Below are 13,420 nucleotides of genomic sequence, written 5' to 3'. Positions count from 1 at the left end.
AGAAAGGTGCAGTATAGAGTTTCAGTACTATATTTACCTAGAATGGTGTGAAGACCAACCCTGGCCACAGGTCAGTTAAGAACGGGAGGGACCCCAAGGAAGGATAATCATCGACAGGACAGCAGGTGCAGTATGGACAACCCAGGACAGGACAGGAAACCCAGATTAGGATCAGGACAGGACCACCAAGGCACAACCAGCACCCGGAGTTCGGAAGAAACGCCTGCGCTCCACCCTCTCTGCAGCTATCAGCCAGAACCCCGATTGGGTTATCGATTTCCCCAGCAAAGTGCTCCGCCAGCACTTAAGGTTTTCAGCAAAACCCTGTGAGTCTATGGAAATTATGGACAGAGTGCTCCGCAGCTCTCTGTATCAGTCACCTATTGAGTGCGTTGGGTCTGTGACAGGTCAGCTATTCGGACAACTTCTCTAGCTAAACCTAGGCTAGTTATACTGTTTTCGGGTCAGTGTACCACCCCCCAAATGTTGCAAGTGTCAGAATCCCCAATTTCGATTGGTCCCCAAGTAGGATAGGTCAACACACCAATCACATTTCAATTCTACAAGCTCCTTTTTACATATTCTGGGACCGCCTATTGATTTTGGGGTTCCCATGACATGCTCTACAGAATACAATGGAAATTAATACATTTGTTGCGTTTGCAGGACATTTCAGCTTCTCCTGCTAGGTCGCAGGTCACTTTCTCAGGAGCCTCTTGGCAAGGACCTCTGGTTGGCAAGGTTTCAATGCCACCGGCAGAAGACTGTCATGCGCAGTAAGGTCACTCAATATGGATTCACGAGTGTCTCTCAGACCCTCAAGAACGCGGCACATGAAAAGTAAGCGAAAACAAATAAAAACACAGAAATAAATGTATACACTGTATACCATGAATAGCTGCTCTATACCCCTTACTTTATATAAACTATGGCATTAGGGTTTAGTGCAAATAAACGACAACATGGAAACATCAGCGCAAGCTTCACCATGTGAGGACACAAAGCGGCCATCTTAATGCAAGTGCGCAAGCGCAAAGGTTCCCACCAGAACTGCAAGTACGTCACGTCACGTGAGTGTGACTAACGCATGCGCAGAAGGAAACCCGCCAAGCAGCGGCCATTTTTAGTTACAAACGTTATTGAGTTAGTAAACACATAGGCAAGCGTCTCTAGGACACCCCAAATGTCAGAATAACAGGGAAATTAGTAAGACAAACATGTTGGATTACTTTGTTAACATTATTTGAGGTTCATGAATTCAAGCAAGGCGCGTAACGTGCGAATCCTTGCTCCATCAATCCCCTCTTTGATGATATTTACTATCATCACAAAACCAATGGAATGAGATGCCAACTTTTCACACTTTTCCCAATTCGATCTCTTCCAACATTCGGTTCAATTTCTCTTTCGTGTCTTTGTTAGGGTGAGAATTCTTCACCCTTTTATAAATCTGATTATTCAGTTCCTCTAATTCAAGTTCATCCACACTCCGTTTCACGCCTCTTTTGTTCACAGTATATTTCTTTTGGTGTTTGCGACATTTGCAACAGACACATATAGGGAATACGATAAAACCTACTATGGCAATTGGCATCAGTACCTTAAACAATAAACCTCTACCTAAGTTAGAAAACCAATGACCTACAGCGGAGAGACCATCAGTAAGTCTCTTCCATGCACTATCAACCTCCAGTGGTTTGAGTTCCTTTTCCAAATTTGTAATGTTTCCTACATACCTTTTGATTTGCACACTTTTATCCGGTATGTAAGTGCAACAATGTTGCGCTTTCAACATCCGGCAGACTCCGCCCTCTTTCGCTAATAAGGTGTCAAGAGCAAGTCTGTTCTGTAAAACCATAGATCTCATCGCAACCATTTCGGTATTGACCATCAGAAATCCACTTGCCGTGTCAGTAGACATCCGATCCACTATAGTTGAAAATTTGCAAATTCTGTGTGTGTTCAGAACCACTCCCACTGCAGGTATCAATGCACTAAATATACTACCCATTATTTCACCTACACTTTCTCTTTTACTATGCACTAAACTGTTAGTGTTTTCACTGCTTCCAGCAATTTCATTCACATGGTATATTTCCGGGAAGACAATTCCAAAATAGCAGCTTCCATACCTGTGATCCGGTAATTTGAAATAAGCCTTGTTTCCACATATGTAATAAATCCCGGGAAACACAAGTTCTGACCCATTTTTGAAACCCCAACCTCCAATTACCTTGTAATTTTGTTCACATTGACTGGAACCATACATACATACATACAACCAATGAAAATGTTATTATAATAACTACTCTTTTCTCGGTGAAGACAAAGTGTCCCTTTTCTCTCGAAATCCAGCAACAAAGCAGGACTAACCCCACCATTTGAGGTGCTTTCCATGTTTTCAGTCCACTTAGGAGTTTTCTGCTTTTTATCATTCGCTTTCCTTTGGGAACTTTCTCTTCTTCTCTCTGCCATGTTTAAGAACACGTTCTCTTGTTCATGTAATGAACAGGTCAAGTTATCTCTAGGTGCTTCACCTAAATCTATGGTACCTATAGTCAGGAAGTATTCTCCCATATAATGTGTCACGTCACTTTTGGTATGTACAGGGTTCAGATTTCCACGTATAGGAAGTTCAGAAAATATCACGTCTGAGTTAGAGTAATAGTACTGTAACGGTCCTCTTTTGTAAAATAAGCTAGCTAGTATACTACAAGAGATTCCATATGTTAGTGGCAAGTGATGGTATGTCACTCCCTCAGCTACAGAAGTAGGTACCTTCATGCAAACAAAACAGTCTTCTATCTCCATAGTTTCTACGTAATGCACTAAAAGGTTAGCGAATACATTTAAATGAGTCTGGTTCTTTACTCCATGATAATGCAGCCCTTCCTCATCTGATGCTTCTAAGTCCGGTTTAGTTTGTCTGTTGCTAAGTGCTTTCTCATGTCCTTCTACGTTTTGTGATATCTTTTCTCTTGCATTTTTCGTCACAGTTTCTGTGGTGTCAGTATCAGTATTTTTACTCATCATATGAGGAATAGTAATTGTTAGTCCTATCCATAATATTAACACTAAGGCTACACTACATATACATGCTTTACAGCATGTTTTACAGCAATTACGTTTAGGTCTTCCATTCACACTTGAATCAGACATTTCCGCTCAAAAGAAGTTTTCAACCCCTCTTTGTAACTTTGCACAGGTAGCTTACACTGAGCAATTTCAGGTAGGTTCTTCTTCTTCGGCAGACTGGACAGCAGTCAGGTCTTCGTCACTTTCGTCAGTTATATCAAGATCCTCAAATTCCTCCAACACCAAGTAAGTCCATTCAGGATCTTGATACTTTTAGTTCAGTCTTTTTATTCGGTCACTCCTTCTTTTGGAGCTCTCTCCAGTTTGTTCTGCTATACGGGAACTTCGTCTTCTTTGCTCAAGTTTTTCTTCTACTGTTTTTAGTCTCAGTCTTTTAATAAACCTTGGTTCGTTATTTTTATTTTTCTTGAGTCTTTTAGCTGGCACTGTCGTTTGGCTTTCTTCTCATGCTCTTTTATTCTCTTTTTGTTGTGGCACTTCTGCTTCTGTTTCTTCCCTTCCTGTCTGACTAGTCCAAGGTCTTATATCTGCTTCTTCTGCCTGGTTACTAAGCTGGCATTTTTCAGGTGTATACTGGATTTGTCTTTTTTGAGTTTCAACTTCTGTGTCCTGAACACCTTCGTCTATTTCTATCTGATCCGGTTCAAGCACTTCAAACCTTTGATTTTCTTCCGCTTGAACTTTCACCCTAATTTCTGTCTGTCCCTTTTCAATCTCAGGAGTTCTTGGAGGTGTGTCAATCACCTGTTCTCTCCCTATCTGATCTTCTTCCTCCTCAGATTTGACGTGAATCTCAATAATCTGAGTAGCTCCTTCTGTTCCTATCTCTTCCTCACTATTCCACTCTCTATCTGCGTAGGTTTGGCTTCTGGTTCTGATGGGATCTTCTGTCAGGTCGATTATGGGTATCCACTCGTCTTGACTGGAGCTCGGTTGTTCTTCATCAACTACTTCGGGACCAACATCTGCAGACCCCTCAGCTGGACAACCTTCAGCCTCAGTTGCTTCCTCTTCGGTCAACTTTTTGGTATGGCTGGCATGGATCCACTTTGGTACACCAGCACACTTCACCGCTGTTGTGGTTACCAGAATCACCTGTCTCGGTTTTCCCCACTTCGGTGCAAGGCAATCTGAACGAGTGTGTTTCTTTAGGACCACCCAATCACCTAGAACCAATTTATGGACTGGAGTTGCTGGACTGGCGACGGCGTCTTCCCCAATCTGGCGAGAGATAGAACGCACTTGGTCACCCAGTTGCTTGCAGTACTCAAGTACCAAATCATCAGAAATGCTTATTAGTTTGTGTCCTGGTACCCATGCTTGTCTCATCACTCTTCCCATCAGGATTTCATGGGGACTCAGGCCAGTATTTTGGTCTGGAATACTTCGGATTCCCATCAGAACAAGAGGTAAAGCCTCTATCCAGTTCATGTCAGTAGATTCACACATCTTTCCTAATCTCGACTTGATAGTACCATTTACTTGTTCCACTACTCCAGAAGCCTCTGGACGATATGCACAGTGCAGTTTTTGTGTGATCTTGAATGCTTTACAGAGCTGATCAATTACTTCATTCTGGAAATGCCCACCTCTATCTGATTCAATTGTGACTGGAACCCCGTACCTAGGTATTAGTTCTCGCAGTAACAACTTGGCTACAGTGATGGCATCATTTTTCTTGGCCGGGTAAGCTTCTACCCATTTTGAAAATAGGCAGACAATGACAAGGACATATCTCATTCCTTTACAAAGGGGCAACTGAATGAAGTCAATCTGCAATCTTACAAAAGGACCTCCTGCCTTCCCAATTTTACCTATTTCAACTACTGTTTTCTTCCCAGCGTTGAACTGCTGATATGTCAAGCACCTCTGGCAGAGTGACTCTGCTACTTTCCTGAACTTCGAGCTGTACCATGTCTGTTGGAAAACACGAATCATGGCATCCCTACCAATGTGTGTATCCCCGTGTATTAATCTGGCCATAGAAGCAAGCAAGCTGTCAGGCAACACAGGCATACCATCAGGGCCAACAATGACACCATCCTTGTTTCTCTGTTGACAACCAAACTTTCTCAATCTTTCCTTTTACTTTGGTGTCGCTGCATGCTGCCAATCTTTCAATTCTTCCCATGTAAGCACATCCTCAAACATCATAAGTTGGCAGCTGTTTCCATATCCCCCCAATTTGATATTGACAGACATTCGATGTCTGGCACAATGTTGGGCTACTTGGTCAGCATATTTATTTCCTACTGTCACATTGTCGTTGCCAGATTTGTGAGCAGCACATTTGACCACTGCCAATTCTTTTGGTAACTGGATTGCATCCAGTAATTCTTGTACAACTTTTCCATTTCTGATAGGAGTACCTGAAGAAGTCAGAAACTCCCTTTGCAGCCACAATTGGCCGAAGTCATACACAACTCCATAACCGTACTGACTGTCAGTATATACGGTTATTCTTTTGTTTTTCCCAATTTTACAGGCTCTTGTCAATGCAACCAATTCGGCTACTTGTGCAGACTTTACTCCAAATAGGCAGGATGCTTCTATAGTGCGTTTTACCGTCACTACAGCATAGGCAGCACTTAGGCCTACAACTTCGTGTCTCAGACATGAGCCATCCACAAACAGCTCGTAATCTTCTACAGGCAGGGGCATTTCCTTGATATCTGGGTGTGGTTTAGTACTAAACTCAGTTAGGTCAATGCAGTCATGCTCGACCTCTCCTTTTGCTTCTGCAATCAGTGATTCGGGTAATAAAGTTGCTGGATTCAGTATGTTACACCGAGTAATGACTACATTTGCAGCACCTACGAGAATCCTCTCATACTTAGTCAGCCGACTAGGAGTGGGATACTGGGTTTTGGTTCTGGTCAGTAAAATTACAACTGCATGCGGGACATACACAGTTACAGGATGTCCCATAACAATGGATTCACTCTGTTCAAGACTCATGCAAGTTGCAGCTACTGCTTTTAGACATCCTGGTAATCCAGCAGCCACTGGATCCAGAGTTTCAGAATAATATGCCACTGGACGTCTAGTCAAACCATGGGCTTGGGTTAGGACTGACAGTGCACAATTGTCTCGTGTATCACAAAACAGTGAACCTTCTTTTGAATAATCAGGCATTCCTAAAGCAGGGGCTGTGCACAGACATTCTCGTAATTTAGTAAATGCTGTCAAGCTTTCCTCATCCCATTCTACTGGGTCCTTTGCTCCTTTCTTTGTCATTTTTATCAAAGGTTTTGCTAGGACTGCAAATCCCACAATCCATTGCCTGCAGTGACCTACAACTCCAAGGAACATTCTGACTTCTTTCTGAGTATTGGGTAATTGCATGTCTCGAATTATTCTGATTCTTTCTGAAGTAACTTTCCTGATACCTTTCTCTATCTGGTGCCCCATATATTTTACTGATTTGGTACAGAACTGTAGTTTGTCAGGTGATACTTTATGTCCTCCTTCACCTAGATGGTTCAGTAAGGCAATGGTGTCAACAACACAGTCTTTCTGGCTCTTAGACGCCACCAAGAGGTCGTCTATGTATTGTACCAAAACTGAGTTTCCAGGTAAGATCAATGATTCAAGGCACTTTTTCAGAATCTGATTAAAGATTGAGGGGCTTTCTGTGTACCCCTGAGGGACGCGATTCCAGATGAACACGTGAATGTCGAATTCAAATGAGAAAAGAAATTTGCTGTCTGGATGCAATGGGATTGAAAAGAACGCATAGCATAGGTCAATCACGGTGAACCACTCAGCATTCCAGGGAATCTGATATAGGATCACTGCTGGGTTCGGAACAATAGGGCAGCAAGGGACAACAATTTTGTTTACCTTTCTCAGGTCCTGCACTACTCTGTACTTACCACTAGGTTTCTTGATTCCAACTATGGGTGAATTACATGGACTGCTCAACACTTCTTGTATAATGTTCGCTTCTAGCAATCTTTTTATTTCAATGGCAACTCCTGCTTTCACTTCTGCACTCATTTTGTACTGTTTAGTATTTGGGTAAATTGCATTTTCTTTCATTGCTATTTTAATTGGATCTACATTTGCCATTAAGCCTACATCCTTTCCAGTAAAGTCCCATACTTCTGGCTTCACTGTCTGTTGGAGTTCTTCAGGTAAGTCTTGTATAGTCAGTCGTTTAATTTCTGAGTCAGGTCTGATTAACATTAATTTGTATATTCCATCTTCGTCTGGTGTTTGAATTTCGACGCCCTTTGGTGTGCAAAAGATGGTACAGTTCATTTTACACAACAAATCACGTCCCAGTAAGTTTACTGGACTGGTATCACAAACCACAAATCTATGCATTTCTTTGAAGTTCCCTATTGTAATCTCCATGGGTTCAGTAACTGGGGTACTAATCAATTGATTAGATACACCCACTACTTGGATTGCTTCTCCAGAGAGGGGTAGGTTTGGAACATCTGCTGTTCTCACAGTAGAACGGGTAGCACCAGTGTCCAACAGAAAGGTGACATCATTGCCTTCAACCTTTCCTTCAATGTATGGACCAGACTGGTCTACCGGCAAGGAGGCGCCAAGTACGCACTCCTCGTCCTCCCCCCTCAGGCCCCGTCAGTAAGGTTCATCACAGAGGAAAGTGTCATTCAATAAAAATTGCGAAGTTGCTGCATTTCTATCCTCCTTTCCTCCCCAGATTTCTATGTCTTCACCTTGCGGTGTCTTTCCCTTATAATTCGGCCTAGGTGCAGGGGGCAACTGACTCGCCTTTACCTGTTGCTGGGTTTTTATTGGTTTTTCATTCTGCGTCTGTGGATTTAAATCAGGGGTTTGAGGGTTATTATTCTGTGCGTAAGGACACTCGTCTCTCCAGTGCCCTATTTCTCCGCACTGGTGACAGGGAAACTTCTTTTTGGCTTCCTCTCGACTCATTCTCACTTTGGGCTTCCCCCCTCCCCCAGAAGCTTGATTTTGGGAATTTTTATTCATTTTACCCAATTGCTTTTCCTGCTGTTCCGCAAGTTTTACTTGTGCCCACATAACCTTTTCTTTCAGAGCTTTTCTCTTATCAGCCATCTCGTCTTCGCAATACTTTGCGTATCGCAAGACTTCATCTATTTTCTTAGACTGCCAACAAATTTTATTGTCTTTGATCCATTGACAAATTTCAGGTCTTAAACCGTTTACAAACCTGTAAATGAAGTGGGTCATATCCTTCATCTCGATGTTATCTATACCTCTGTATGTCTTAAACACTTGTAGCAGTCTTTCATAAAAGGAATGCACAGTCTCATCTCTTTCCTGTGTAGTTCTATCTATTCTGGTCCAATCAGTTTCCTTTGCAGGCACCTTTCCCTTCAGGTGTAACATTACCTGATCGTATTTTCTCATTACCTCATCGGAAGGAGCTCCCGTTCTAGAGTCCCTCGGGTATTCCTCACTAGGCCAACCAATGGCAATCTTACATTCTGTCCTCAGGTCTACGGGAACTACTATATCGAAAAACCCATCCAGATCTTTCCACAGGCATTTTTGTACCTTTACAAACCTTTCTACCTGTCTGTACCATTCCACGGGTTTTTCTCGTAATTTCGGGAAGTCATTAGTAAAAGACACAATATCCTGTCTGGACCATGGAACGTGCACATATTTGTCCACCAGGCACTTCTCACATAGGATATAACTGTTCTGGCTTGTCAGCTTCTTTTAAAACAAACTCAGAAGTCCCCTGTTTGGATCTAACCTCTTCCTTTTTCTTTGCCCACCTGGCTTTCCACTTTTCCAGGTCTCCCCATTTTTGCAACACGTTCAACAATTCCTTGATCTGTACCTTCTTTCCTGACACATTCATATTCTCTAGATCTTTGTCTGAGAATTCTGCTCTGTAGGGTTTCTGTAATGGCTTTGATTTCCCAATATCTATTCCCATACTGGCGGCAGTGTCTGTTAATTTGTCACGGAACACTCTGGTATTACAGGTAAGACTTTTACAGATAAATAGTAGCTCTTCCTCGGAATATGTATTTAATCTGTCTAACCCCACGTTTCCTGCCATCAGTTCTTCAATTTCTATTCTCAGTTTGTAAATATCTAAGGGTTTAGACTGATGAGTTTGTCTCTCTAATTCTCGACTCCATCTCTCAATTTCTTCAGGACTCACTACTGTGACACTTTTAGTACCCAAAGTCGATTCCATTTGAATCTCTCCTGTATTGAAAGGATTATGCCTTTTCTGTGAACTCCTTCCGAGTTCCCTGATTGGTAAATCCATTAAAGAAACCTCAGATTCACATTCACTGGTCTGATCATCTACAATTAAGGGCTCTTTTCTCTGCTGCACTATGGCTAGGGAAATAATCGGAGCCTTTGGACTCCCCTGTCTATCCCCATACAAAGGAACAACTGGTCCAATAGTCACTGGGATTGTCAAAGCTTCAGGGCTTGTATTTAACTGGGAGATTTTCTGAATTATCTCGGCTCTTTGTTTGGCTAGAGCCTCTCGCTCCTTTTCCTCCAATAACCTTTCTAGGGATTTTTCATGCAATACCTGTGGAGTCAAAGTTGGAGCATAACTCGGGGCAGTAGGATGCGTCATACTCGGTCCTTCACCATAATTAGGTTTCGGGAACAAGCTTCCTGTGTTTAGGAAACTCGGTCCTTCTTCATACGGAGGTCTTGAGAACGGATTTCCTGTGCTTGAGGGTCTTGCCTCACCCTCGTAAGGAGGTCTGGGACAGAAGTCTCTCTCTCCTGAGTATCTTGACTCCTCGCTAAACGGTGGTCTTAGACAGGTATCTCTAGCACCTATGGGTCCTAGGCCCTCGCTATAGGAAGGTATTTGACAGCCGTCTCCTACATTTACAGATCTAGTCCCTTCCTGATAATGGGGTCTTCTGGACGCGTCCCCTACACTAGAGGATCGGGGTCCTTCGTTATAAGGAGGTGGATTCTTCATGAACAAGTCCTCCAGATAATCGTCATCCGATTCCCCACTTGTTACCCAATGTTTGGTCTTTTCTGCCTTTTTCTCTCCCACAGGATCACCCATGGCCATCATCGGATACAGTCCTTCTACTATCATATTCTGTCTCCATTGTTTCATTTTTTTATCTCGGGTTTCTTGTTTCAGTTTCGGATACCATTTGGTTAAACCTTTATCCATGCGGGGCTTATCTCTCTCAAAAGCCTCTATCTCCCATTCCTCTAATGCTTCGTACTGTGTCAATCTAGGTCTGGGATGTAAATCATTCATCCGTGTTCTCAAATTAAATAAAATCCTGCCAATAAATGTACCTTCTAACGGAAAAGCCAAAATTCCGTCATCCTTTGTGTATTCCGCCCAATTTTCCAACCATACACACGAGTGGTACCCTTTATCAAACATCATAAAAGATGCGGGAGTATTAGGTGGCGGAATGACAACACCTTCTCTAGTTTTGAAAGGCTTGTCCTTCTTGAAATAATTCTTCACTTTGTTTACAAGGGTCAATTTTCTCTTATTTCCGTACATAATGCTGGTGTTATGACCTTTCCACTGATCGTTTTCAAACCCTAAATGTCTTGGATCAGGTCAAGTCTCTGGTCTATACGTATGCCACATACAATTTCCGGCAAGCGACTTTGTTTACAAAATCACTCCCAATCAAATGCGTCTTTTATTTTCGTGCAACCAATCAAGTGCACGGTTTCAAATAATCTCGACCAATGGGTGCGCGGCCTCTTCGCGACGCAGGTTCTCACGCTTTCGGCGCTCACCCCTCCTTTACAATTCCAGCTCCGCTACACACCCGCTGTTTCGACCAATACCAGCGCGGCACAGAGTGACGTCAGAGCAACTCCGCAACTGACTCCCTCCTTTGCAAGGTAACGGAAACTTTATTTCTCTTTCAAAGTGCAAGTGCTTTAGTTATTTAACAACGTAAACACATTCGCCACTGTACTCGAGTGTCTAGAAAGAAAAGATTTGTTTCACTGCAAGTAAACTTCTTCTGTCTACTTTTCATACACTATGGATAGATCTCTTCTGCCTACCCTTCACTCAAGCATCAGGGAACCTGCTACTTCTTTTGACTCATCCACTTCTTTTCGGGATATATACTAAGTACAAAGTTTCACCAGCGAACCCCTTTGCTATCACCCAAGCTCCGACGAACCTGCTATTCCTTCCGTGTGTGACCCTTACTAGGTTATGTCACAATAGAAGTTTTGCCAGCGAACTCGTTGCTATCATTTATTCAAACATACATTCAGAAAACCCTAATTAGTGCTTCCAGTTCTGCCTAACCTGCACCAATTTTCCTAGAGCCAGTGACCTCACCACGGCGTAGATTCTCCTCACCACCCGCTATTCAATTCCCCGGGGATTCCAGACTAACATATAACAATCACTATCGAGTGGATTAGTACATATATCAATATAACAGCAAGAAAAACAATTTAAAACATTTCATAATTTTTAAAGCAAAAACATTTCACGTGATTTTCAATTTAGCAGCAATAAATGTTCACAGTCGAGTAGTAATATTTTCACGATTAGCAGCAATAATTTTTAGCAGCATCTGACCTACCTACCTATCTTAACTATTTCTACCTAACTTTAACTAGTTCCTAACCATCTCCTCTGCTACCAGAAAATTACTGATAGAGCGCGCAGGTCACCTAACCAACAATTTTACCATATACGCATCGGGCCCATAAACTTCAATTTATCATATACATTAATCAGGTGACCTTACACTCCACTACCAGTAACCCTAGTTACTTCCTATTTTGTTCCCAGTGTACCCGACTTACCAATCCACTGTTACGGGTACCTATGACCACAATGGATCAGGGAGCTAGCTGTAAAAGAAAGGCAGATACCAAAATACTTTTTATATTTTCACTCATAAAATAAACACAAACTCAAGAAGTTCTAAAACCTTTATCTAGATTTCGTCAAGTTCTGAAAGCATTAGGTTCACAACAATTAAACTGTCAATAACTAAAATTACAAAGAGCACCTATCCATAAAGGAAATAGATCAGGCTAACCATTTACGAATCTAAAGGAAGGTAATACGAAAAATAGGTTTCAGAGTTTAGACTCAGTAGGCTGTCTGAAGGAGGGGAAAATTAAGGAACATACTAGAATTTCACAGTGAAATATTTCTCCATGAAGAGGAACCATAGGTAAAGTAAGAGTAAACCATACTAATAAAACAGTGTAATTACTTGAATTCACTAAAAGGATGGGTAAAGAAAAGGAACATCTATATATCATGAGCTATAAAGGAATGTACTTGAAGAACGGGTAAGATAATGTGATATGATAAAATCATTTAGTAGTGCAGAAAGCATGGAAAATCAACATATGCAAATATGTCTTTATTAAAGCAAAAGACAGAAAAATAGAAAGGTGCAGTATAGAGTTTCAGTACTATATTTACCTAGAATGGTGTGAAGACCAACCCTGGCCACAGGTCAGTTAAGAACGGGAGGGACCCCAAGGAAGGATAATCATCGACAGGACAGCAGGTGCAGAATGGACAACCCAGGACAGGACAGGAAACCCAGATTAGGATCAGGACAGGACCACCAAGGCACGACCAGCACCCGCAGTTCGGAAGAAACGCCTGCGCTCCACCATCTCTGCAGCTATCAGCCAGAACCCCGATTGGGTTATCGATTTCCCCAGCAAAGTGCTCCGCCAGCACTTAAGGTTTTCAGCAAAACCCCGTGAGTCTATGGAAATTACGGACAGAGTGCTCCGCAGCTCTCTGTATCAGTCACCTATTGAGTGCGTTGGGTCAGTGACAGGTCAGCTATTCGGACAAGTCGGACAATTTCTCTAGCTAAACCTAGGCTAGTTATACTGTTTTCGGGTCAGTGTACCACCCCCCAAATGTTGCAAGTGTCAGAATCCCCAATTTCGATTGGTCCCCAAGTAGGATAGGTCAACACACCAATCACATTTCAATTCTACAAGCTCCTATTTACATATTCTGGGACCGCCTATTGATTTTGGGGTTCCCATGACATGCTCTACAGAATACAATGGAAATTAATACATTTGTTGCGTTTGCAGGACATTTCAGCTTCTCCTGCTAGGTCGCAGGTCACTTTCTCAGGAGCCTCTTGGCAAGGACCTCTGGTTGGCAAGGTTTCAATGCCACCGGCAGAAGACTGTCATGCGCAGTAAGGTCACTCAATATGGATTCACGAGTGTCTCTCAGACCCTCAAGAACGCGGCACATGAAAAGTAAGTGAAAACAAATTAAAACACAGAAATAAATGAATACACTGTATACCATGAATAGCTGCTCTATACCCCTTACTTTATATAAACTATGGCATTAGGGTTT

The sequence above is a fragment of the Lissotriton helveticus genome, chromosome 11 (assembly GCF_964261635.1).
Source record: "Lissotriton helveticus chromosome 11, aLisHel1.1, whole genome shotgun sequence".
Lineage (NCBI taxonomy): Eukaryota > Metazoa > Chordata > Amphibia > Caudata > Salamandridae > Lissotriton > Lissotriton helveticus.
The sequence above is the reverse complement of the archived record's forward strand: the minus strand, read 5'-3'. Positions refer to the sequence as shown.